Source organism: Emydura macquarii, unplaced genomic scaffold (assembly GCF_026122565.2).
Source record: "Emydura macquarii macquarii isolate MOO-44397 ecotype Brisbane River unplaced genomic scaffold, CSIRO-AGI_Emac_v2 contig_1876, whole genome shotgun sequence".
NCBI lineage: Eukaryota > Metazoa > Chordata > Testudines > Chelidae > Emydura > Emydura macquarii.
In genome coordinates, this window is record NW_027132013.1 from 28,620,437 (window position 1) to 28,643,600 (window position 23,164).

Below are 23,164 nucleotides of genomic sequence, written 5' to 3' on the forward strand. Positions count from 1 at the left end.
AATATATACACTTCTCAAACACCAAATCACTATTGAAATAGAACATATTTGCTACCTACTGAATAGCAATGAGTGATTCATTTTCTAAGTCTATTTCAGTTTTGGCTGTGGCTCCTTATCACTGTTATAGTCACCAGCAGGAGTAATAAAGACATATATGACCAGAATTATTATAATTACGGTAAATATAACTTAATTCTGTATCATACTGTCTTATGTAAAATCTATAGTCAAAGCTTTATTTTGCTTTAGGTTAGCACGTCAACAGAGATGGCTTAAAAGTCATTGTATTATACTGGAAATATATCCAGGACTTAGATAAACAACACTCCTAACCATGTTAATGCTGCCTGGCATGTAATTTAGATAGGAATCTGAACACCTCCTTGCATCAACTGTAAGGGTTTTGTATCGAAGCAGAAATAACATCTTATCTTCCATCTGAAAATGGGACAGAGTGATGCCATAAATCATTTACTGACTTACCGCAAAACAGCTACACGGTAACAGTAAATAGGGTAACTGTCCAGCCATTCACAGCAATGCTTCTGCAACACCTCAGAATACTTCATCCACTCCTAAAACATAAGTTCCACCCCAGAAATAGCTATCGGTCACTATAATGACAGCAAAATCACTGCATGACACAACAGTTCAGGAACAAGCAAAAAAAGAATACCATCTCCATTTCAAATAAAGGGAAATGTATTAGGTAGAAATGTACTTGATCTGTAAAGGTGTATGCAGGATCCATACTCTACCCAAGTTCAAGGGTGGCTGGAGCAAAGACTTTGGTTTGATTTTGCAAGTAGCAGCTCAGATTGCCCAGAAGCTCTTTGCAAATTATTCAAACTAATTTTTGACAGGTTTCTAACTTTTTAGGGTCAACTATATCTTGGCCAGAAAGAATATTCGATAAAAGACCATTAGAAATCACTAGTAGAGGTTCTTTTTGAATCAATGAAAGAGGAGGCAGCTCCAACAGCTTGTGGTGTCTGAATCAGTTTAGATAAAGCCAGCCTGAACCTCAGCCAGATTCTCAGAATGAATCTGAACCCACTTTACCTTGGAAAAATGTGGATAAGTTCTCCACCTCCTCGCCTTCAAGCACCTCACAATAAGACTTGAGCCTTTGTTGACATCCATTTTGTGACTGTATGTAAATCTGTGTTGGGATAGTCGCTGTCTTCATATTTTGCAAGGTAAAATGCTAGGGTTGAATGGGTTGGGAAAACAATACATTTAGGAGAAACTCTGAGTGGGAAGCTCCCAGGCACATGGGTTTTAAATAAAATAACTAAACCGAGCCCAAAGGAGAGAAAGTTCCTATCCAAAGGTAGCATGCCTGTGAGGAGACATTTGGTGAGTCAAGGGAGAGCTGTTGGGGGTTGGGAGAAGGAGTTACAGGATCAAGATGGTTGTTTAGAGTCAAGAAACAAGGAGCTGGCACCATAGAAAAGAAAGATGAGATTGGAGGAAATGAGAAAGTTGTGTTTGGGTTGGGAGACAGGAGAAGAAAGCTAGAGAAGTAGAGAGGAGAGAATGGGAAAAGACCTCAGTAAGATGGTAGAAATTCAGATATGCCTCTAGGAAAAAATGCTCAGCACGTGTAGCTTCATTTTTTCAGTGGAGTAGTATCATCAGAGAAGTGGAATCCTAAACCTTTCTGCGTTTACTCAAACTGAACTTTAGGCTCTTTGGAAGTTCACACAAAATTACTATCTATCTTTATTATTTCAATTCTGGCATTGTTTCATGACCATAAAACCACCATTGTTACAATACAATTCTTGGTCTCAAATTTTGCCAAATATAAGTCTCTCTTTATAAAGCTCTTTTGTAATGCTTTTGTATTTAAGGCCACTTTTCCCCTGACTTCCAGCTGCATTAAACCCTATCATAATTACATTTGTACCTAAAAATGGGCTTGAACCAACATCTCTGAACTTAAGGGATATGAGGAGGGGAGTTCAGAATCCATTTTTTTTTTTGTCTGGTCTGTCTCTATAATGGACCAAACCAAACCTCAGATCTAAGCACTTTTGAACTTCATTGATTTCAAAATCCAGATCCAAAATTTTGTGACTCAGGCCCTTCTCTAGTTATAACAATATCTTTTTATAACATGCAAACTGTCTGACTCCCTGCTGCCATTAAAAATACAGTGTACAAAGGCTTAAGCTTAAAATACAGCATGATTATTTGATAGCAGGAGGTGTCAGGTGGAGACAAAGACACCTGGATAGAATTGACTTGAGGCACGTCATAAGAAAATAAGGGTGATGTGATCACAGTACTTACAGTGTGTGCAGCAGCTATACAGTTCTACATGGCAGGTTCCATCATACATTTCATACTAAAAAAAAAAAAGATTCTGAGTAAATGATGGGTGAATACAGAATAAATTGTAGTGTATGACAAGCCACTTTCTCTTTGTTTAATATATAAATCAGGAGCACTTATGAATTGATATTAATTAAAATAATGTATTTGCTTTCTTTCAACAGTTATGTCAGCCTCATTAAAAACTGAGTGCTAAATCTTCATTAGATTTTCAATATTAAAATACTTCCATGAAATATGAATTAATATTTAACTTGTTGCAGGTCATGTTGCGAAAAAGGGGAAACCATTAGGGATGTAATCCTGGCCCAATTAAATCAATCGGAGTTTTGCCATTGACTTCAGTGGGGCCAGGATTTCACCCCTAAGCGTTTAGCCTGGTGGCAACTAGAAGTCATTTTCCCAAATTTGATGCACAGGTTGCTCTCAAGAGATATTCCACTTCAGCTGGTTATTCAAAATTAACTTCCAGTATTGGATGGCTATGGCTAAAATTTTAAAAGCCACCTAAGTGGCTTAGGAACCTACGTCCCATTTTCATTAATGACATAAGAAGCATTAGTCTAATTGAAAGTCAATGAGATTTAGATTCCTATCTCACTCGCTTTTGAAAATTTTATCCCATGTCTTAAACTATGGCATTTGTATCAAGTAAAAACAGTATTATTGCAACCGTGGCTAGTCTATATCAGCTTGTTCTTAGTTAAAAAAAAAAGGGGTGGGGGTGGGGGAGGGACTAAACACTATAATTCAAATCAAACAGGGTACTTGCACCATTGTTGACTGGGATCTGGTTTGGATGACATTACTAGGCACAACCTGTCTGGTGCATCTTAGACCAGACCAAAAGGCAGTTTGTCTGGGTATGTCTACACTGCATTGTAAACCTGAGTCTGTGGCATCTGGGGTTGTTGACTCAGTGTTTCCAAGCCTGTGCTTGAGGGTCCACGCTGCATTTTAAACCTGGGTTTTACAAGTGCTGGACCTGGGTCCCCTCGCTGTGATAACTAGTCCACACTGCACTATGACTCGAGTCTGTGGCTTGACCTGGGTCAACACTGCAAAATGACAGGACTTGTACCTGAGGCTCAGCTCTGACTCTCCTTCCCCCTCCCTGCCAGACTGCTTTGTGTGTGGATGGAAAGGGGGCTTGGGCTCAAACCTGAGTTAGAGCCTGGGTTTAGTGTGCAATATAGACATACTCTCAGAGTTCCATGGGGGTTGCAAGCTCTCATCTCCAACACATCCTGTACCCTGTTTCAAGCTGCTATATGTTTAGCAAGGATGAGTGGGCCAGATTGAAAGAAGACAGCAGCTATCAAGTTGAAGCAAAATATTGTACTTTGCATATTCAGTTGTAGCTAGGATCAGTGAGCTCCTTAATTCTGTGATAGCTGAAGACTTAAATTAGTGCAAATATAACTAGAATGGCCTGAGCTGATCTGATCCCTATCCAAAAAGCCATTTAAAATAATCTAGTTGGCTTCTTTCAGATGTGTTGTCCTAACCGAATTAGCTTATAAATGTGTCTGTGTTTGAAAGAAAAAAAAATAAAGTAGATCTTAATTATGTTTTACCTGAACGTACCCTATTTGGAAAGGCAAACATCTGATTCTCTCATCTGTGTTTATTCATGAAAAAGCCACAAGGTGGTGGTGTAGTGTCACTTTTTAAAAGAACAACAACAAAAAGAGGTTTTGTTTAATGAGCTTGAACTCGCAAGCCCGCTCATCTAGTGAACTGTGACTTTTCAAATACCAACCCATTAATGTCAAAGGCAATACTGAAGGGAACAGTTCTGTTTGATTTAAAAAATACAGACAATGTGAAGTCCACTATGCTCTAATATCTATCACCTATGGGGCTCCATTCATGCCTAATGCTTTATTCAAGCTAAGACCTAGTTTTTATATATCAGATTAATACATATCTACAGCTTTGCACCTTTCTATTTTGATTTTTTTTATTATCAGGGCTCGCTGGGGCCATTTTCATTCCCTTACTATAGCATCTGCAAGCAGGTGGATTAGAGATAACTCTCATTGTGCTTTGTTTTCTCCTGACACTGTCATTAATCATTCCTTAAGCCACACTTCAACTTATAGTAATCAGGACTGGCTGTTCCCGAGCTGCACAAGAATTGCCTTTCACAATGTAATGTGAAATTGGAAGCGAATGGCTGAAGCCAGACGCTTTTTCTGCATTCCCCATCTATCTCATCATTTAGGTATTTATCCATCTCAGGCTTGTACAGGGAGCATCTCTTTCCTTCCCATGAGGACACAGATTGCAACAGAGGATCAGATTTGTTACCCAGGCTTTGGGCTTTGATTGTCCTTTTATAAATTCAGGATTAAAGTGAAATTTCCCACAGGGCTATGCAGGATTTGCTAGCATTTAACTGTTTAACCTGGCTGTTTGTGAATGAGAATCCTGTGGTCAACTATTCCATAGAGAGTATTATGGTAAGCCAGCTCTGAATGGCAGACATTTCGGTAAATTCCTGTAAAGACTGATACAGTTGATTCCAATTAAGTTCATACCTGATAACAATTGTTTTCTTGTACATGATGAACAGTAATCTTATGATAAAAAACAATTGTCTAAGTATTCCCTTGTGAAATATAGATGTCTGCTTTAGAATAAATGCCAACCTTCAAAAAGTCATAGTCCTCTATTTATGCATTTATAATCATTGTGCATTAATTTGTCTTGAATTTGGTCATATCTTCCACTGTGTATAATAGGCATAGTCTTGAAACTATTAGCCAATTTTAGGAATAAGGACTAGCTAATCACGTGTATAGTAGTATGGTATTTGAATGGACAAAAAAATGTGAACAAACTACACTTGGTATATTAGTAAAGATGAATATGGAGTTCTGGAAAGCATGCTGTTATATTTCTAGCCAAAACAGATGGATTTTTCCTGGTGTTTCAACGTGATTCTTATAGAAAGGAAAGTGCTTATAATATGCTTTTCTCTACAAAACTGAAATCAAGGTGAAAAATGTTCAATCCACATTATCTGTCTTTTTAGTTTTAGATTTGGAACCATTTAAGGGAAAAGATTTTAAAACAAGTCAAAATCATTTTTGTTATCTAGCTTAAAGGGATTGTATGCTCAACCACTGTCTATATATCCTATTTAACATGGATGTGTTTTTAAAATGTCTATGAGGATAGTGCCAATGAGGATCTCATGTGCTTTTCTGGGAGAAATATAACTTCCAAACAACAGAAGTACGTAATTTAACAAAACATTTTAGCTTACAGTGAAATCAGTTCCCGTGGAGGGAATGGACTGAATCATTACACTCAATTCTAATCCTCTTTCCCTGAGAAATTTTTACATCTTATTTGAAAGTTTACCTCTTTTTTTTTTTTTTTTGGTTGGTTAAAAATGTGCTAAGTTCCCAAAATAAGCTTTTATGAGATTTATTTTGGAAAAAAATCAAAATGATTCTTATTTACTATTTGAAAAGAAAGAGTCCTAGAGACTTCAGTGAAAAAGTCATGGTTACTGTCAATTACAAATCAATATAATGCAGACTGCAATTAACCTATAGACAAATATATTCATTTTACTTTGCTTTATTCAGCTATCCTTCATAAAGAACCTGCAGTTACGACAGGCACTGATCTTCTGCTAACTACTGTCTCAGTGAAAGGAGTCAGTTTGGTTGTATAATTGTACCTGTGAAATCATCAGAGGCTGTGTGCACATTACTAAATATCTTTAACATCATTTAGTATTTCTTTCATGGTGTTAAATGAATACTCCAAAGGAACGAGCATTCCTTTCTATTTATATGAAATATCTTCTAGATTCACATGAGTAATTTTCAGCTGTGTATAATGCTCCTGAAGTAACCTCTTCATTTCCATTGTTTTAGTGTGAAATCATTTCCTCAGGAGATAATTAGAGTTGCTCCATTTATTACATTAAATGATTAGCATGCACTTGAAATGATTCAGTATATTTTCCTTTATTGCTGATGACTCTTAAATATGGGCCTACATTTTTAATGCATAAATTAACGTTGTCTTGGCTCTCCGTGTATGTGTCTGAAGCAAAACATTTCTTTTCTAAACATAGGCCAGGTGTGTTGTGCACTATACACTTAGACTGAAGAGCTCCTATTTAAATGAGCAGCCCACCTGGTCCAACAAAGAGACCAGTAACACTGTTTGAAGGTAAAACAAGCCTTAAATGACAACACTATATTTGCTATTATTCAGTGGTGTGTGTGTGTGTGCATGTAATAAATAACTTAAATTGTTTTAAGATCACTGTCCTAAAAAGAGTCTCAACTCAAGTGGATCTACATTATCTGAACAAGAAATATCCCCTTCAAAAGTGAAGTGAATTATGCATTGCAGTTTGAGAACATACACTTCATTACAGATGATTAGATTATTAAATCTACATCTGTAGATTCAAAAGTGTTACTGTCTGTTAACTAAAAGTTGTTATCCATATGCTTCCAGTATTAAATATCTATGGGATAAGTAGAATTGTATCTATTAGTTATTAAACTGGAATACAATTCTACTCAACAGTAGGGGCCATAGTTTCAAACTTGTCCGCTTAAAGTGGAACAGCTAAATACCTGCTATAGGCTCCTAAACAGTGATTAAGAGGCCTGATTTTTGCCCAGATTCTGCACTATTGAAGTTAATGGGGATTGTACCATTGACTTCAGTAAGAGCAGATTGGAGGCGATGAGCACCCTCAACTCCCACTGAAGTCAATAGGATTTAAAAGTGCTCCACCCCCTCAGGAACAGGCCTTACATGCCTTCGTCAGCACTGAGGACCATAAGAGAAGTATTTAATTTGGTTTAAGTAACCTATAATGTTCCTATGGAATCTATCTACATTAGTATGTGTGCAACAACTGTCATTAAGAGACATATTCTCTGATGACTAACAACGATATCTCCATATTTATTAACCTTCATTAAGAACCAAAACCCTGACCCTGCACACCTTACACATGGAGTCATATTAATTTTAAGAGATAAGCATTGTGTTTTATATTTTAAAAAATAAGTTGTTAGTAATGACATTTATACACTTTTCATTCTCTCAGTCAGATTTATGTGCATTTATCCACTGATGAGCTAAAGCCTGTAGAATAAATCTTGTGCGCTAATAGAGAATTTCCAGAACTTGTTTGTGCCTTAAGGGATATCTGATGGGGTGGGAAGGATTCAGATTCAGCATAGGGAAGTAAGTATAAACATGCTCTTTGCTGTCTAAAGCACCACCATATACAATCCAAAGAAAACAGGAAAAGGAATAATATAGAGTAAGATAAAAAGAGGTAATGAAAACTGATGAAAATAGTATTGAATGAGTAACCAACCCACAATACATTTGAAGAGGGAAGGAAAATATGTTACACTGATTGTGCTTTGGATGAGAAAATTCATTTTTCTAATGAAACTCTTCAAGAAAAAGGACAACATTTCTCCATTTTCACTAGTGAAAATGTAGAAAATGAGTTCCTTCTGAACTGAATTCCTTCCAAAACTTCACTCTTCTAGATATTTCTTTAAGGACTAGAACAAATGAATGTAAGGAAAAGTGGTGCTCCCCCTTCAGCATGTATGTTTTACTTGCATTAGCACTGATGAGATATTTCTATATTGTGATGGGACCCACTCCCTCCAAGTCCAATGTAATCATTCATGTGCTAATTTGCAGTGTTGTTCCAGTTTCATCAAGTACAATTTGGCAATATTTCAACTAGCTGAAATCAATAATGGTGAACTTGGTCTTGATATCCTTACCGACGCACAACTCTCACAAAGCTGAACTCTCACAGAAGTTAGTATTTTTCCCCCATCGAGTTCCATTGCTGACCCTCATTTTGCTGATGTGGAACCTGATTTTTAGCCCTCATGCCTGGGAAATGCCACTGACTACAACAAGGCTGCATGTTCTCATTATTTTAATTTAAGAGACTCAAGAAAATATTTGGCTCAGCCCTTACTCTGGCAAAACTCCCACTGATGTCCATGAGCGTCTTGATGTCAACTGGAATTTGCCTGAGCAAAGGACACAGGATTATATCCATAGGTCACAATTCAGCAAAACACTTAAGCACAAATATAATTCCCGCCGTTGAAAATGGATGAACTTAAACGTGTAGAAGTGCTTTGCTGAACTGGGGCAATACACACTGCTCCTGCTCCTATTGAAATAAATAAATGGCAACCAGCTTATTGACTGGAATGATGCTGGAGCAGGACCAGGATAACTAGGGATCAAACCCTGCTCACCTTTCTCACGGCGAGTGTGGTCCCGTTTACTGGCCCTAAGACTAGGCATCACATATGTGATAGGTGCATTTTTTCTTAAAAACTTACTTGAGCAATATAAAAGCACACCATTAAATAATAGAGCTACTCCAGGCATATTATACTAAAAGTGTGCCATAATGTTGTTTGTGTATGACAGGCATTTTCTATGTGGGAATGCTGAAATTCTACACTGATGTCATTAAAGCATAAATGACACACTACCAAATGGTGCAGATACTAATATATCGGGTTTAAAATGACACTTCTTGCTAAGTTTTAGAATGTTTTTAATAGAGTCAAAGCATATATTTTTAAAATAGATGAAGTTATAACAATACTAATAGTAGTGGCGTGAAAGGTTACAATGACTGAACTCCATCTCTCTCTCAAACATTTATTCCATTTAAGTAAAAATTTCTGATAGAGAGCATTTCTATTATTCACAAGAAATCATGCAATATAATGGTTCCTAGCACTCCTTTTGTAATAGCTTATATAAATAGTTGAGGCTGCAATTCAGATTCCCACTTTGTTCAGACTTCACAGAAATACTTCTTACAATTGATCACATTTTTATTCTTTATTGTATTCTAAATAGCCTTTGATTTCTCAGAAAACCAAGACTAAAAATTAAGTTTGCAGTAGTGAAAAGCACGGTACTTAAAAAACCCAAAACCCAACCCCCCGTAATGTCCCCAAACTCAAGATACTTCCCTGCACTATCACCAAAATTGAGGAACAGAACCTACAGAAATGAAGGACAATTCTACACTATGAATAATATTATTTAGAGAACGGTTTTAAAGAATTATTTCTGGAGTCTAAATAGAGCAACATGGGGTTTCTTCCCTCTGAAGTGACCTGATAGTAGATGGAATGCTAAGATGGTGTTATTCTTTTATTTGTGACATTTTAAACAGAAAACTTGCAGTTCCTGTCTCAGACCATATATGTTCACATAAAATTAAGAAAACCAATCAAATAGGGAACCTTAAAAAAATCACTTAGCTTCTTACCTGATTTTGCTTATATTAAAAAAAAATTATGGAAGAGATAAGTTTCTATTCATGTTGATATATGACAGCAATGGTAAATGACAGAGAATTCATAACTTTTCTCAAACTACTTAAGACAGACTCTTTCTTCAAATCCATTACTCGACCATGTTTGTAATGAGAATAGGCTAAACCCTTAGCTGGTGTAAATCAGCATAGCTCCACTGAAGTCATTAGCTCCAGAGTAGCTGCTGATTTATTCAAGCTGAGAATATAAGCATCTATTTTTAATTTTAGACTGAAATATTGACAACAACCATGACTTGATAAGGGCTAAGTTCATATATAATGAGCAAATACAAGTTCTTTCATATGAACAAAAGAATTGAATTGAAGCACAAGAAAAACCACATTCAAATAATGAGAGAATGGAGGAGAGGAATTCAGTTGAGGTGGACACTGTATTCTTAATCCATCCCATTCTGCCTAGGTGTTGCAGCCCATGAGGTTGCATGTGCAGTATTTTCACTTTATTATTAGGAAGTTAAAATTAACAAAAGTAAAAAATGAAAGAAATGCATGAGAACTCACCTGCCAAGGTATGTGTGCATGATGAAGATATATCACTGAATTATAGTAAATACATAGTTAACAAACCTTTACAAACACTATATTTCCCTTATTTTAAAGATACTTTTTGGAGCCTGTATACTTTAGTATAGACATACATAATTTTTACAACAAGTTATTTATCTGATAAACAATAGAGACTCCTTTTAACATGAAAATACACAATATTTTCCCACAGGCAAAATAGACAAAAAACTTATTTGAAGAGACACATTATTTAATATGATAAACATATTGTCTCAAACAGCAGCATGGGACTGTTACAGTATTCCAAACATTCATCATAATACCACACCCAGTTGCATTTTAAATAACCAAATGGCTTTACGCCATTTAATAGAGAATTTTTTATTTTTAAAAATGAATGCCAAGAGACATTTGTAAACAGCAGCATCAATTGCTCCTGGACTGTAATCCTGAGTGCCAAGTTTCACTCCTGTGTGAATACAGACAAGCGTTAAAAGTCTGAAAAATGGGCTTCTTAATGGAAATACTGGCAGACCTTTAAATGGAACAGACTTAGCAGGTGCCACTGGAACAAAGATCTCAGATTTGATCTTCTAGATTACACTTAGCTTTCTAATTCCAAGTAAGTAGTTCAACAATACAACTAGAAATATTTTTCCCTGAATGTCATATTTAAAAATATCTGAGGGGATGTTATCCAACAATTTGTAGACCTTGAAGAGTATTTCCTTTAAAACACCAAAATAAAAACAAACCCTTAAAGATATTGTATATATATATAGTTTCTTTATTGAACAAACACAAATAGGTTACACACATCTTTTTCAAAATCAAAGCCATTTGCTTTGTTTGAGGAAACAGAAGACATCTGAGGGCTTGAATCTTACTACTTTGTGACTCTATATTATAAGTGCATCAGTAGCCTTTTAGTTAACCAGATTATTTACAGTCAGATCCTTGTAAAACCACACCTTGTGCTGTTGGCTTGGGGGAGTGAAGGAGACATCTAAAATGAAATATAGATGTGATATTTATTGTTACATTTATTATGGTGTAACCATATATCAACTGTGCTAAATTCACAGACATATAATAATACAATTGTATCAAGATTGTTCATCTTAACAAATGTTCTCCCTGCTTATTGGAATTCTTCTTTGTACATGTCTTTAAACACGTGCTACTCCCCCCAGAGCCTCCACATGGGGGGGGGGGGAGGGAAGGCTACATATTACCAGGGCCCAGAGGCCCTGGGGGGCCCGTCCCAGGCTGCAACCCCCATTACCATGAGGAAAAAAAATTTCACTGTTCATGAGATTGTATGTATGGGCTGAGGGATTGTGGTATGTGTGTGGGAGGGGGTCCATGTTACAAGTTTGTACGGGGCCCGAAAAAATTATGCTTGGGTCCTGACTCCCCCCCCGCAAATTCTGCTAATAGTAAGTAAATCTTTAAGATTAAAAAACAAAACAAAATGTAATATTAATATTAATAAAATAAATAATCATAATAATAAATACTCAACCAGCCAAATCCCAGTGAACCGTCCCCCCCACTCCCTTATTGGTGCATGTATCACCAAAGCAAAACATCTTATTGTACTCTGCTTGCCTCTGTGAGAGAGGGAAAAAAATCTCCACTAATATAAGTTTGGTATAGGGGAGGCAGCCTGTTTTAATACTGATATGAATATGAAAAATGCAGAGTGGTCTTTGTAAGTAATTTGATGCTGCTGTAAATTAGTTTATTTTTTCACCTGACTCTTATCTCTAGTTACTATGCTAAAAATGCAGATGGAATGCATATTGGCAGTGCCTGTTTATAGAGCCTTACTTACACTGGTGTGGTCTGGGTGTTTAGGCTTTTCTTTTCACAAGTACAACACTCAGAATGAGAAAAAAAGGGGGTTCAAGAAGTCACTGCAGCTATAGATTCATTTTAGTTGAAAAGAGGGCAGTATGTTTCGAAGGTGGAGCAAGAGTGCTTAAGATTACACCATATTTGCTTTCGGTTAACCAAATAATAGCACACACCAACTAGAGAAACAGCCTTCAATTTGTACCTGGCTTTCTTAGACTGAAAAAAAAATGAAGAGATCCACTTCAGTGTATATGTTTTCTAATATACGTCAACTACTTCTCCAGTATACTCCCATATAACATGATTGTGCTTCTGTCAAAATCTAAGTGGTGTGTATAAACAGATACAGCAACTCTCTGTAACAAAACAAACGGGGCCAAATTCTGCAGTTGTAATTCAACTGATACCAATGGATGAAGCTGGCCCTATTGAATTAAGAATATTTCAATCATTTTCCTGACTCTAATTCAAATAATGAATAAAAATAAGCATTGTTAGAAAAAAATATTTAGCCTGTTTTTGGATGCTTTTATTTTCCCTACTTTGAAAGCTCTTGCAAAATAAAAGGTTGTATGAAATGAAATGAATGAATGAATGAATGTAATGAAAGCTAATTCACTGGAGTGACTCTAAATGCCAGAATGCATCATTTTGAGGTCAAGAGCTAACTTCTGCACTGGTGTAAATCTGGAGTCACTCCAACAACTTCAGTGGAGTGACTGAAGATTTACACCAGAGTAACAGAAAACAGAATTTAGCTCTTGGTGTGAAGGCTTTAAAAAACAACTCTTGAAAGTAAATAGTAACTGTATTATTCTCTCTCATGACACAGCTTAAATTCACAGTTACTTATTTTCAACCATTTAAAATAGTGGAAGCTCAGTTTTGAGCTGTGTTGGTAAATTAACTTACTGGGAGGAAAAAACAAAAATAGGCAATAACAGTACAGTGTCTGATGATTCTTCTTAGACAAGAGAAATTGTGGTTGCTTTCTTGACAGTTGAGACTGCAGGATCTGAAAAATGATTTTTATATAGATTTTAGAAATTTTCTCCCAATTATGTTTCTTTGTAAAGAATACTTTCATAATACTGAACAGTGGTATCCTTTATTACAACTCTTATTATAGGAAAATCGATGAAAGCCTGAGTGGTGGGTGTATTGTTGTGACACTTAAACTATTTGTAAATATTGTTCACAGCTTTCGTAGCATATTTTAAAAAGGCGACATTTCAGCAAAGTATCATTCATCACACATGATATATACTGTATGTTTCAAAGCCAATCACACTGGAAAGAAAAATCAGGAAAGGAAGACATCTATGTATATGTCTTGCTTTCAAGGAAAGCATTTCAATCTCTGGGTGTAGAGAGCCTGGGGTGGGGGATTACTCTACAATCATAAAAACTCTAAATGATAGGCAGAAAGCCATTTTTACATTCCTTTCAGTGCCCAGTATAATACAACTGATGCCTGGTTTGAAGGTATTTCTCTGAGTTCTATTGGTCTTGCTTTCCCTTGTATTTATGCTCAAGCAAGCTCCTCTGACTGCAGCATTGGAGCCACAACATCAGTGCTTTCATTATCATTTCATTCCAGTTATGAAAAGAATGCATTGTTTTAAAGTAATATTACATTCAGCAAGGACTTTATTTAAAATTCATTTAAGGGGAGTTTAAAAAAATATTAAAAAAAAAAAAAAAAAAGTTACCAGTCAACATCAGTTAGCTTTAAAAATGTAATTTAAATTTTAAAATAAATGCATCTTTTTAGAAAAGGAAAAGATCATACAATGCATTTTCTAGAAAACGGAATATTTTAGTTGCAGGTCCCAATTTTCAGTAAACTCAAAAAACCAAAAAACATTTTAATATTGTCTTTATTCTCTCCTATTACTGTCTTCAGTTTTGTAACTTATGTAATGTAACAGTGATCTTTAATGTTATAATGATAGTTTGATCTGTACTTCGCTTAATATTAAATGGTTGGTTTGACCAATTGGCCTACTGGTCATCACAACATTAAAACCTGTGTCCCACAAGCCCCAGACACTGGTCACTTTATACATGTAATCAAACCTTTACTTTCATACTATTTCAGCAGAGGATAATATTGAGAAGCAGACTCTAGAGAACAGAGTTCACATCATATATGAACATTACATATAAATGCATAAACATTTCACCTTTCATTTAAGATTATACTAGACATGAGTCTGCCTCAAAACTTTCAATCCAAAACATCCTCCATTTTGGGAACATTCAAAATATGGATCCAAATGTTTATTTTGCCAATTGCCCCCTCCTTATACTGGCACAAATAAAAATGTGATCCAACTAAATCCCTTAACTTTGGGCTGTTTGAAGTCTAGGTCTGAGCTATGAGATTTGATCCGGTGCCTAGATTTCCTTCTAGCAAACTTTTTCTGCAGAATGTATGGATTGTTGCCGTTGGATACATTCTGCATTCCTTAATTCAAGCAAAATTCTCATTGAAATCAAAGGTATTTTTGCTTGAAGATGAAGAGCAGGATTTAGCCCATTGTAAATAGAATGCTGTATGTTTATCTGCTAGCTTTGTGAACCTACAATAATCATTTAAGAATACAGTACTTTTTGAATATCAAGGGTAACTTGCTGAAGTTTGGGTTATAGATAATTTTTAAAAATCTAAAACCTAAATCAACTCTGCAATATTAATAAAATATGAATTTATGGCACATTTTACATTTCTGATTATCAGGAGAAGAAACAAGCAAAATCAGATGAGCAGAGGCAATCAGGATTGGCGTTTAGTGGGTGAGAGGAATTTAGCTCAGCTCATTATGATGTTAAAATTAAGGCCATGTCCTGCTCCCACTGAAGTCAATTAAGCTGTAATCTTTCATCATTGTATCACTTTACAATCACAAAACAGTTTGCATTTCTTTCTACTATTTAAAAAAAATCTCAAATCACCATAATTATACAGACACAGTGCCAAAGATATCACAAGCCCTTTTTTTTTCCAAATAATTTTTTAAAATTTTACAGTGTTCTTTTTTCTGACAGACATCTCAAAACATATAGCAAATACAAAGTAACACTTGTGTGCACAAGCTTGTATGCAACTTATATAACACGTGTGTTAATTTGGTGACAGTTTAGAAGGGAATGATTGAAGAAATTAATCTACATGGCACCGCTGTTTACATTCCTTTTGAAGAACTGAATTCAGACCACCCTGATACACTAAGCTGATATTTTGAAAAATAATAATATGCAAATGTACTATAAATGAGCAAACTATTTATTTTTATTCCTTCATTTGATTCCAATACGTTAATTACAGTGTGTGAAAACTCCCACTAGGAAAAGATGTTCAACTTATTTTTTTTATTATAGTTACTAAATCCAAATAAGTTTCACACACTGATGATTTACCAGTGCTTCAATCTACCTCTCAATTTTACAGATCTGAATCAAAAGGAAAGCAGTTCAACTTTTAGAAATTGTGCCACCATTAAATATCAGCTAAACTGACTGAACTTACTAAAATGGGGACTAAAAATATCCTTAAGGAAATTCTGCTCTTAAACATAGTAATGTAGCCACACATATATATTTAAATAGTTATTTTGAATTAACAAGTTTCATAATTACAAATGATCAGTTAGTGTAATCACATCTTCCCTTGGATGAAATAAGCATTTTTTTAATTGAGATCAGCTGTAGTGTGAACATTCTAAACCAAATGCTGTCTCAAGTCACATAGCTGAGTGTAAAACAAATAATTTAATATGTACTATGTGCCTTCTCTGCCTATATGTGTGTGCACCTAAATGAGGAAGCTGCAGATTGTAAAGAAAGGGCAACAGCAAATTTAAAATACTCCCACCTTAATTCTAAATTTAAAAGTAACATGGTAGGAAAACCATTAGCAGAAGTAAACTGGAGTTTTTATGAAGTATAAAAAATAAAGTGCAGGCTAATTTAATTTTCATCCTAAACCTACAGACATCCTACATGGCAACAGTATAAAAGCAAAAAAGAAGGGATACATTTTCCTACTCGATAATAAGCTATGGAAGTTGCATGGGGTAGAGTCTCTAGGAAATCTACTCTTTCTTTGAAAAAATGTCATTGGTGAGATAGGAGATTGGCACCACAATGAGCAAAATATAGTGAGGGCTGATACGCATTGTCAGCTAGAATTTGGGTTAAGACACTGACTTTTGTCTGCATGGTGTCTACCTTCCAAAGAAGATGGAGGATGCAAAATTGCAAGTTTCCTTTCTCTGGTTAATGTGGTCTATACAAGTGAATAATGTATAAGAAGATGTTCCCCTGATAATGTCACAATTATTCATTGTACAGCCATAAACTCAAATATTCACATTAACAGCTAGGTATTATTTTTCTTCTCTGAAATTAAGTGAGTGGCATCAGTGGTCATAAATGAGAGCATTCATCAAAGGCGTAGGCCATGGCAGAGGATTAAGTGAATGCTGATGAAGTGTCCAGATTCCCATAACTTGGAATGGGGCTGCATTCAGCATTCCTTTATTATCCATCTGCCACATAACAAAAAGTCTCATATATTTAATGCAGGTTTGCCCTAGGCCACGTAATAGGATTAGGAATAATTTCTACAAATTTACAAAAACAAATCACATGGGAAGGCTTAGAATTTGCTAATAATTTCTCCATAGCTGGGAGATCAAAGGGATGTAAGAGTCCAGAGCCAGGCTGTAGTTTGACCCTGGCCAAGCTTTTTTAATGAAAGGGTTAATCTTCTCAGAGGTGACCATAGAGGAGCAAATAGTGTGACCAAAGGCAGATTCAGGCTTCCAAAAATAGGAAGAAAATAGTCTGGGAAGTATGACAGCAAGAAACAATTTACAGAATAACATTACATTTTCTGGCTGGAAAAAATAAAACAACAAAACAAAACAGCAAACCTCAATGAAATGTGTTAAAACAAAGGGTAGGGGTTGCAGGGAATGAACTCACAGAGGATCAAAAACACTGATGCTTCATTCTAAGTAACTGAAATTATTCTGCAAATCTTCAATCTGAAAGAGTATTGTCTTCAGGTAAGATCTGTCTTCTCCAAGTGTGTGACGGTTCTCGGTTTGCTTGTTTTTATTTTTTCAGAAGAGCTGATGTGCAAACACACCCTGCTATACAGGTGCGTTTCTTGTGGAATTTTAACAAGTTGCCTGCTGCAGCTTTTTAAGTAATGCCTTTGGGCTGCAGCAGCTAATAGTCAGATTTTGTCCTCTTTAGGCACTGAAGACAATTCTAATAAAGCAGCCGGAGAAGATGGAAAAGAAATCAAGGTTTATTTCAGCAACTACTAACTGTGTGCTTTATTTTCATCTTCCTTTTAGCTATTATTTTGAATCTACCCGCTTTAAGTTGCCAAGGTGGCAAGTTAACTAAAGCTAGATGCCTGAGACATCTACTTTAATTTTTGCTTCATTAGAGGGTTTAAGGACTTTGGAAAGTACAGCACACTAAAATGCTACCTTTCTTCTTGTAATAGCAATCATGTGATCATTCTGCTGCTTGGTTTCTGACCTGTTGTAACAAGTCTAAACACAATGCTCCATTCCAGTGGTCTTATTTACCTATCAAGCTCTTGATCAAAGAGAGGATTAAATATTCTGATTACAAGTAAGGTGGTGAATAATTTAGTACAGCTGCACAAAAGCACTTGCCAGACATCCAAACATGGGTGAGGATCCTATTTGTAATGCTCCTTTCCTTTGGAGAACATTTTAAGGCAAAAGTCTAGTTCAAGCCTGTGATAAACTAAATTTACATGAACTTATTTATCCCACCACAGACACAAACAGGAAAAAGTCCCTATACAAAAACCAAACAAACATACACCACACACAGGGAAAAAAAAGTATTTCCTCCTAGAGTGCCATGGTTTGAACAATGGCCTCAAAAATGTGTTTTTACACACAATCTATGCACTTTCGAGGGACAGTGGTCACTGTTCAGTGTTTGTCCTGTCACCCCCAAACATGATACCTCACTCTTTGAATGTTTTGGGTGATTGTAGTGTTAGCAGAACTGAGCTCTCTTTGCAGGTGGATGAAGGAAGAACTGATTTTCATATCTTAAAAAAAAATGTGTGTGTATGAATACTGTGGTTGTGGAAATGTCGTACTGACAACTCTGCAAAAGAAGCCTTCTGTTTATTCAGTGTACTGCATCATTCTCTCACAGTGCATCAAACCTTATCCTGGAGGGACTATCTCTAGATACTGCAGTGTGTTTTAAGTATGTCTGCTCATTTCAGTCCTGTGTCTCTCAAATAGCCAAGAAGGTTACCAATTAATGTCCAAAGCTGTAATGTATTCTGTGTATGTGTGCGAAATATACAGTTGTTTGCCAATAGAAACTAGGCTGAGTTCACCAAATTCCTTTCACATAGGTCACCATACAGCTATCAGATAGTGATAACTTGCTATCTCTACCAATCTGGGCTGAATTTAAACTGACAATTTAGAGTCGAGAGGCTCTAAAATCCCATTACCAGTCCCTTCAGTGAGTCATCCTTTACGTATTTTGTTCAACCTGTATACATATTGATATATCTTAAGTCTTACACGTTCTGAGTGACTCAGTTCATGATGTGAAAATCACCTTAAAAAGAGAAAATTATTTTAAAACCTCTTTCAGTGTGTAGCAAAGGAGTGGTCCTGTAAATAAATTTGGTGCAGGGTCTGGTGTTTTTTGTTTTGTGGTATCAGTCTGTGATGGTCATAGCAAAAAATATCATCCATTATCAAGAGATGGATATCGCACATACTCACGTAACCTATTAGCCTATTCTTGTTAGTGCTCCTGATATCACTAGACAGTTTAGAGAGTCCTACATGAGTCAGAAAGGAGAAACATTTTAGTAAGTTTTAGCTTTAGCTTTTTGTTTTAAACATAAAATGCCAATAAAAGCCTATCTGACCCTCTGGCTGACTTAAAAAGTAGAGGCATTATTACATTGCAGTTCGACTGTGAAAAGTGACTGATATGTAAAAACATCACTTCCTTCCTCAGTCAGATCTGCTGACTTTAGGAGCTAAAATAAATGTTACTGCTTTTTATTCCTTTTAGCATTGTAAACCCAAGACAGCAAACAGAAAGTGAGCTGCATTCTACTCCCTCTTTTGCATTCTGAGGCTTTTTTACTAGGTTTCAGTCAGCTAAACCTTTGGAGACCCTTTGAAGGCAATCAGATTGCAGAGGTATCAGTAAAAGCCTCTTTTTGTGATGCGGTGTTGCACAGGTGCGATGGAGGGTATACTTTGGACTGCAGATGTTTCAATTATTGCTAATGAGGCATCAGCAGGAAAGAACACAGCTTGACTCGCAGAAGCCAGGTTGAGTTGGCAGGGTTGGCAACTTAAAAAAATTATTATTTGTGAAGCGAGCATAGTATAGAAAACAGTCATAATAAATGTAGAACCTCATGATATCATTTGTATTGTCATTTTTCAGTGTAAATTGCATTTTACCGTCATGGATATGCAAGAAACAGCATCTGAATGTTTGAAGTGAAGGTATGTAAACATCAGGGAAGGGTTAAACTACAAAGCCTGGATCCAGATTCAGATCAAAATCTTTCTAAGTTTCAGGAGCGTTCACAACGTCTGGTTGCAGCCTACACAGTGGGTGTTTTAAATTTACAGACGCAAAAGTAAATAGCAACTTTTTGTTGGAAAATCAACTTCATAGTTGTATGTACAAAATACCTTTGCATTCCACAACCTCGTGTGTCTGCTTCTTTTAATTGTCCTTAAGATCAGCCCCATCTGTGTCTTTCCTGAAGCCATTATCACAATGCCACTCAAAGTAACAGATAAGACCCATTCATCAACTGGCTGATGCATTGCTGTTACATCATACTATCTGTTAAGAAGCAAAGTACGTTTCATAATAGTGCATAGGTGTCTATTATGCTTTGTCCTGAATTCAGAAGATGCAGTGTCCTACACTTACACCGCAGGTTCAACTGTGTGCAAACCAATGCTATATCTCCCAGCAAATGGCTTCACGCTACAGTGGATTTAACTATTTAGTGGAGTCCCTTTTGTAATATCTAAGTGCATCCCACATATCACCATCCAGAGCTAATGCTTGAACCAGGACAGCTGTGGTCTAAAAGTAGCGGCTCTATTTACAATACCAGGTGAGCTGAAGGGAAGCAATCTTCATCCAAGTCAGGAGTTCAGCCAAGCTCAATCTCAGTTAGTGTAATGAACTCATTTAAGCTTGATTTGCTTCACTGGATTCTGCTAAATTTAGTCCAGGTTCAGACAAATCTGAACAAGACCTCATAAACAACAAGAAGGAATGGCTTAGTTATCCACTCTCTCTCCCAAATTCAAACACCAGCTGGCTATGCTTTCTTCCCCTTCTCTAAAAGTGGTGAGTGGCATAATCAGAACAGTTCTTATTGTTGATTACTTAAAGGAGCACCCTACTATTAAGGAGGAGAGTGCACTACACTGGAAATAATGTTTTGTTATTTTAAAGTCGTATATTTTCCTCCCATTCTGGGACTGAAAGTGAGAGCTGATGCCATCTTTATCACGAAATTGTGTTGTCTGGTTCCATAGCTAACACCTGGAGACAAGAATTCAAAGAACTGCTCTTTTCTTTTAGTCTTCTGAGAGCACACCAAACCCAGGCTGTTATAATACTTCCTTCTCATCCATTTCCCTGTAAAAGCCTAGTGAGATGTCTGTCATTAACACCAAAATAAACATCACCATCTGTGGGCTAAATGACATTATTACTTAACTCATGCACACTACAGGGGCAGGGAGAGTAAAATGATGGGAAACAAAATCAATTAGATCAAAAAACTTCAGAAACATCTTTGAAAAACACTGATGTGAACAGCAGCAGAAGACTGTTGTAGGAGCTGCTTACAACTGAAATATGAGGGTAGGGTTCAACACAACACTTCAGCTTTGTTTAGGCTGCTGTAGCAATAGAAACACAAATGGGCATCAGTTTTCTTAAGCATTTAATTTTGCCACCACCTTCTCATAAGACCATTCCCAGCACATAAGTTGAGCATGCCCATATCCACACAACAAATAGGGGACTAGATGGCTTAGATAATTGTTAACAGGGTAAAAGAACCTTTTGTCTCTATATCACCAAGTCAAATCCAGCACAGGAGTGTAATGACTGAAAGTCATTCAGATTTGACAGATGTTCAGTGGCCATAGCTGCATAAGCTAGTTGTCTCAGGCTATGGGCTACTGGACAGCTGTCTGCATAAAAATCACCATCACAACTTGCCAAATAGGCATGAAGAATATCTTCTGATCCATAATAGGGATCTATTTAGGTGACACTTGAGACAAATGGTCAGGGCAGTTTGGGGAAAGCTTGTATTGTCCTGTCTGTTCTCCACTTGTTCTTTGGACAGAGAACTTCAGTCTCTCAATCTGACACTTATTATGATCTGGAATACATTTTGAAAGTTAAAAAAAAAAAGATATTAGCAAATCATTTCTTGAGGAGTAAAATAATTGCCATCCAAGGCTTTAAAGCTTACCTTTGGACACATTGCTACTGCTTACCCCTACACTGCTATGACCTTCACAATGCCTAACTGCACTTGCCATCTGAGACAGTTCATGTGTTTTCACCTTCAGCCACAAAGAATTAAAATGTGAAGTGGCAATACAGATAATAACTTATACTGCTAATCGCTTAATCTATCTGTAACAAAAATGTGAATGAAATTGATTATATTCAGACCATTCTTTTGCAGGGGTTAGGGCTGAATTTGGCCTTCAAATACCTGTATATGATGTCTACCACTTTCCCTTCAGCACTAATTCTGTAATTATATTAAATTTGTATGGCATGATTTTGCCTTTATAAACTCATGATTCCTTTATGAAGTGAACCACTTTTCCCACTAAAATGTTGCAGACATTTTCTTTTTTAGTAGCCAAGAATTTTAGAAATACCTAGTCATTTTGGGTGCCCAACCTGAGAGACCTTAAAGGATATGTTTACACTGCAGGAAGCATGATTCCCAGGGCAAGTAGACAGACTCGTGCTAGCTCACCTCAAGATAGCATGCTGAAAATAACAGTGTAGACTTTGTAGCACGAATTAGTCGCCCAAACCCCAGCCTGGTCCTGGGGCCCAAGATCTGGTGGCTAGCCTGAACCACCGCCTGTGCCACAATGTCCATGCTGCTATTTTTAGCATGCTAACTTGAGCTGAGCTAGTGTGAGTCTGTCTACCCACACTGGGAATCATATCACTCACCTGCAGTGTAGACATGCCCAAAGAGACCTGATTTGCAGAAAGGCTGAGTGCCAGCCCTCTCAAAATCTGGCCACATTAGGATGTCTCACATATGGGCTCTCTAAAAATTGAGGCAGCCAAAATCTCTAGTTACTTTTTGAAAATCATGGCTTATGTCATTTAGATAACATGAAGAAGTTCAAACCAAAAGCATTGGTGTAAGAGAGACCTTATTTCTCATCCAGAGTCTCACTACTCTCATGTCCTGTCACGAATAACTAACACCCTATGTAAACTGAGAACTGTTCATCCATCACCAAAAGTAATATGTAGCAATATGCTACGTCTATGTAAATTGCACAAAACCCCCCACTCTCCATCAACACAGAGTGTCTTGCCACATAGACCTGCCTTCTCCTGCTGTGTGCTTTGGAAGAGGGCTGGAGACTAGAAATGGCAAGTCAGATGGAACAGGCATGAGCAGTGAATAAGATGTTCCATGAACAGTAAAAGTACATGTTTTGAAAAGTTGGATGCTTACGTTAGACTAGCCCATGGGTAGGCCTGCCTCATCTGACTGGCACTTACACAGAAGACGGCACAAGGTGACACCACACTTGACAGGACTGCAGGGGTTTTCGTTGGCAAGTCTTCTTGAGAAACATTTTTTTAAAGATACAGTATAAAACACATTAATTGTGGTCAGTGTGTGCCAACAAGATTTGTCTCTCCATTTGTGTTTGTGGGTCTTTGTGTGTTCCACCCTTACCTTCAGGGCAGTAA

At 36.6% G+C, this 23,164-nt stretch overlaps 1 long non-coding RNA gene across 2 annotated transcripts in view; it reads right to left on the reverse strand.

Annotated features, from left to right (window-relative positions):
* Nucleotides 1–23,164, reverse strand: part of LOC137159709 (uncharacterized) — a 151,041-nt gene that overhangs the window by 73,666 nt on the left and 54,211 nt on the right. For both annotated transcript variants that reach the window (XR_010921708.1, XR_010921707.1), the window contains exon 2: nucleotides 2,302–2,356. This is a non-coding gene — a long non-coding RNA (uncharacterized lncRNA). The remainder of the gene's footprint in view (nucleotides 1–2,301; nucleotides 2,357–23,164) is intronic.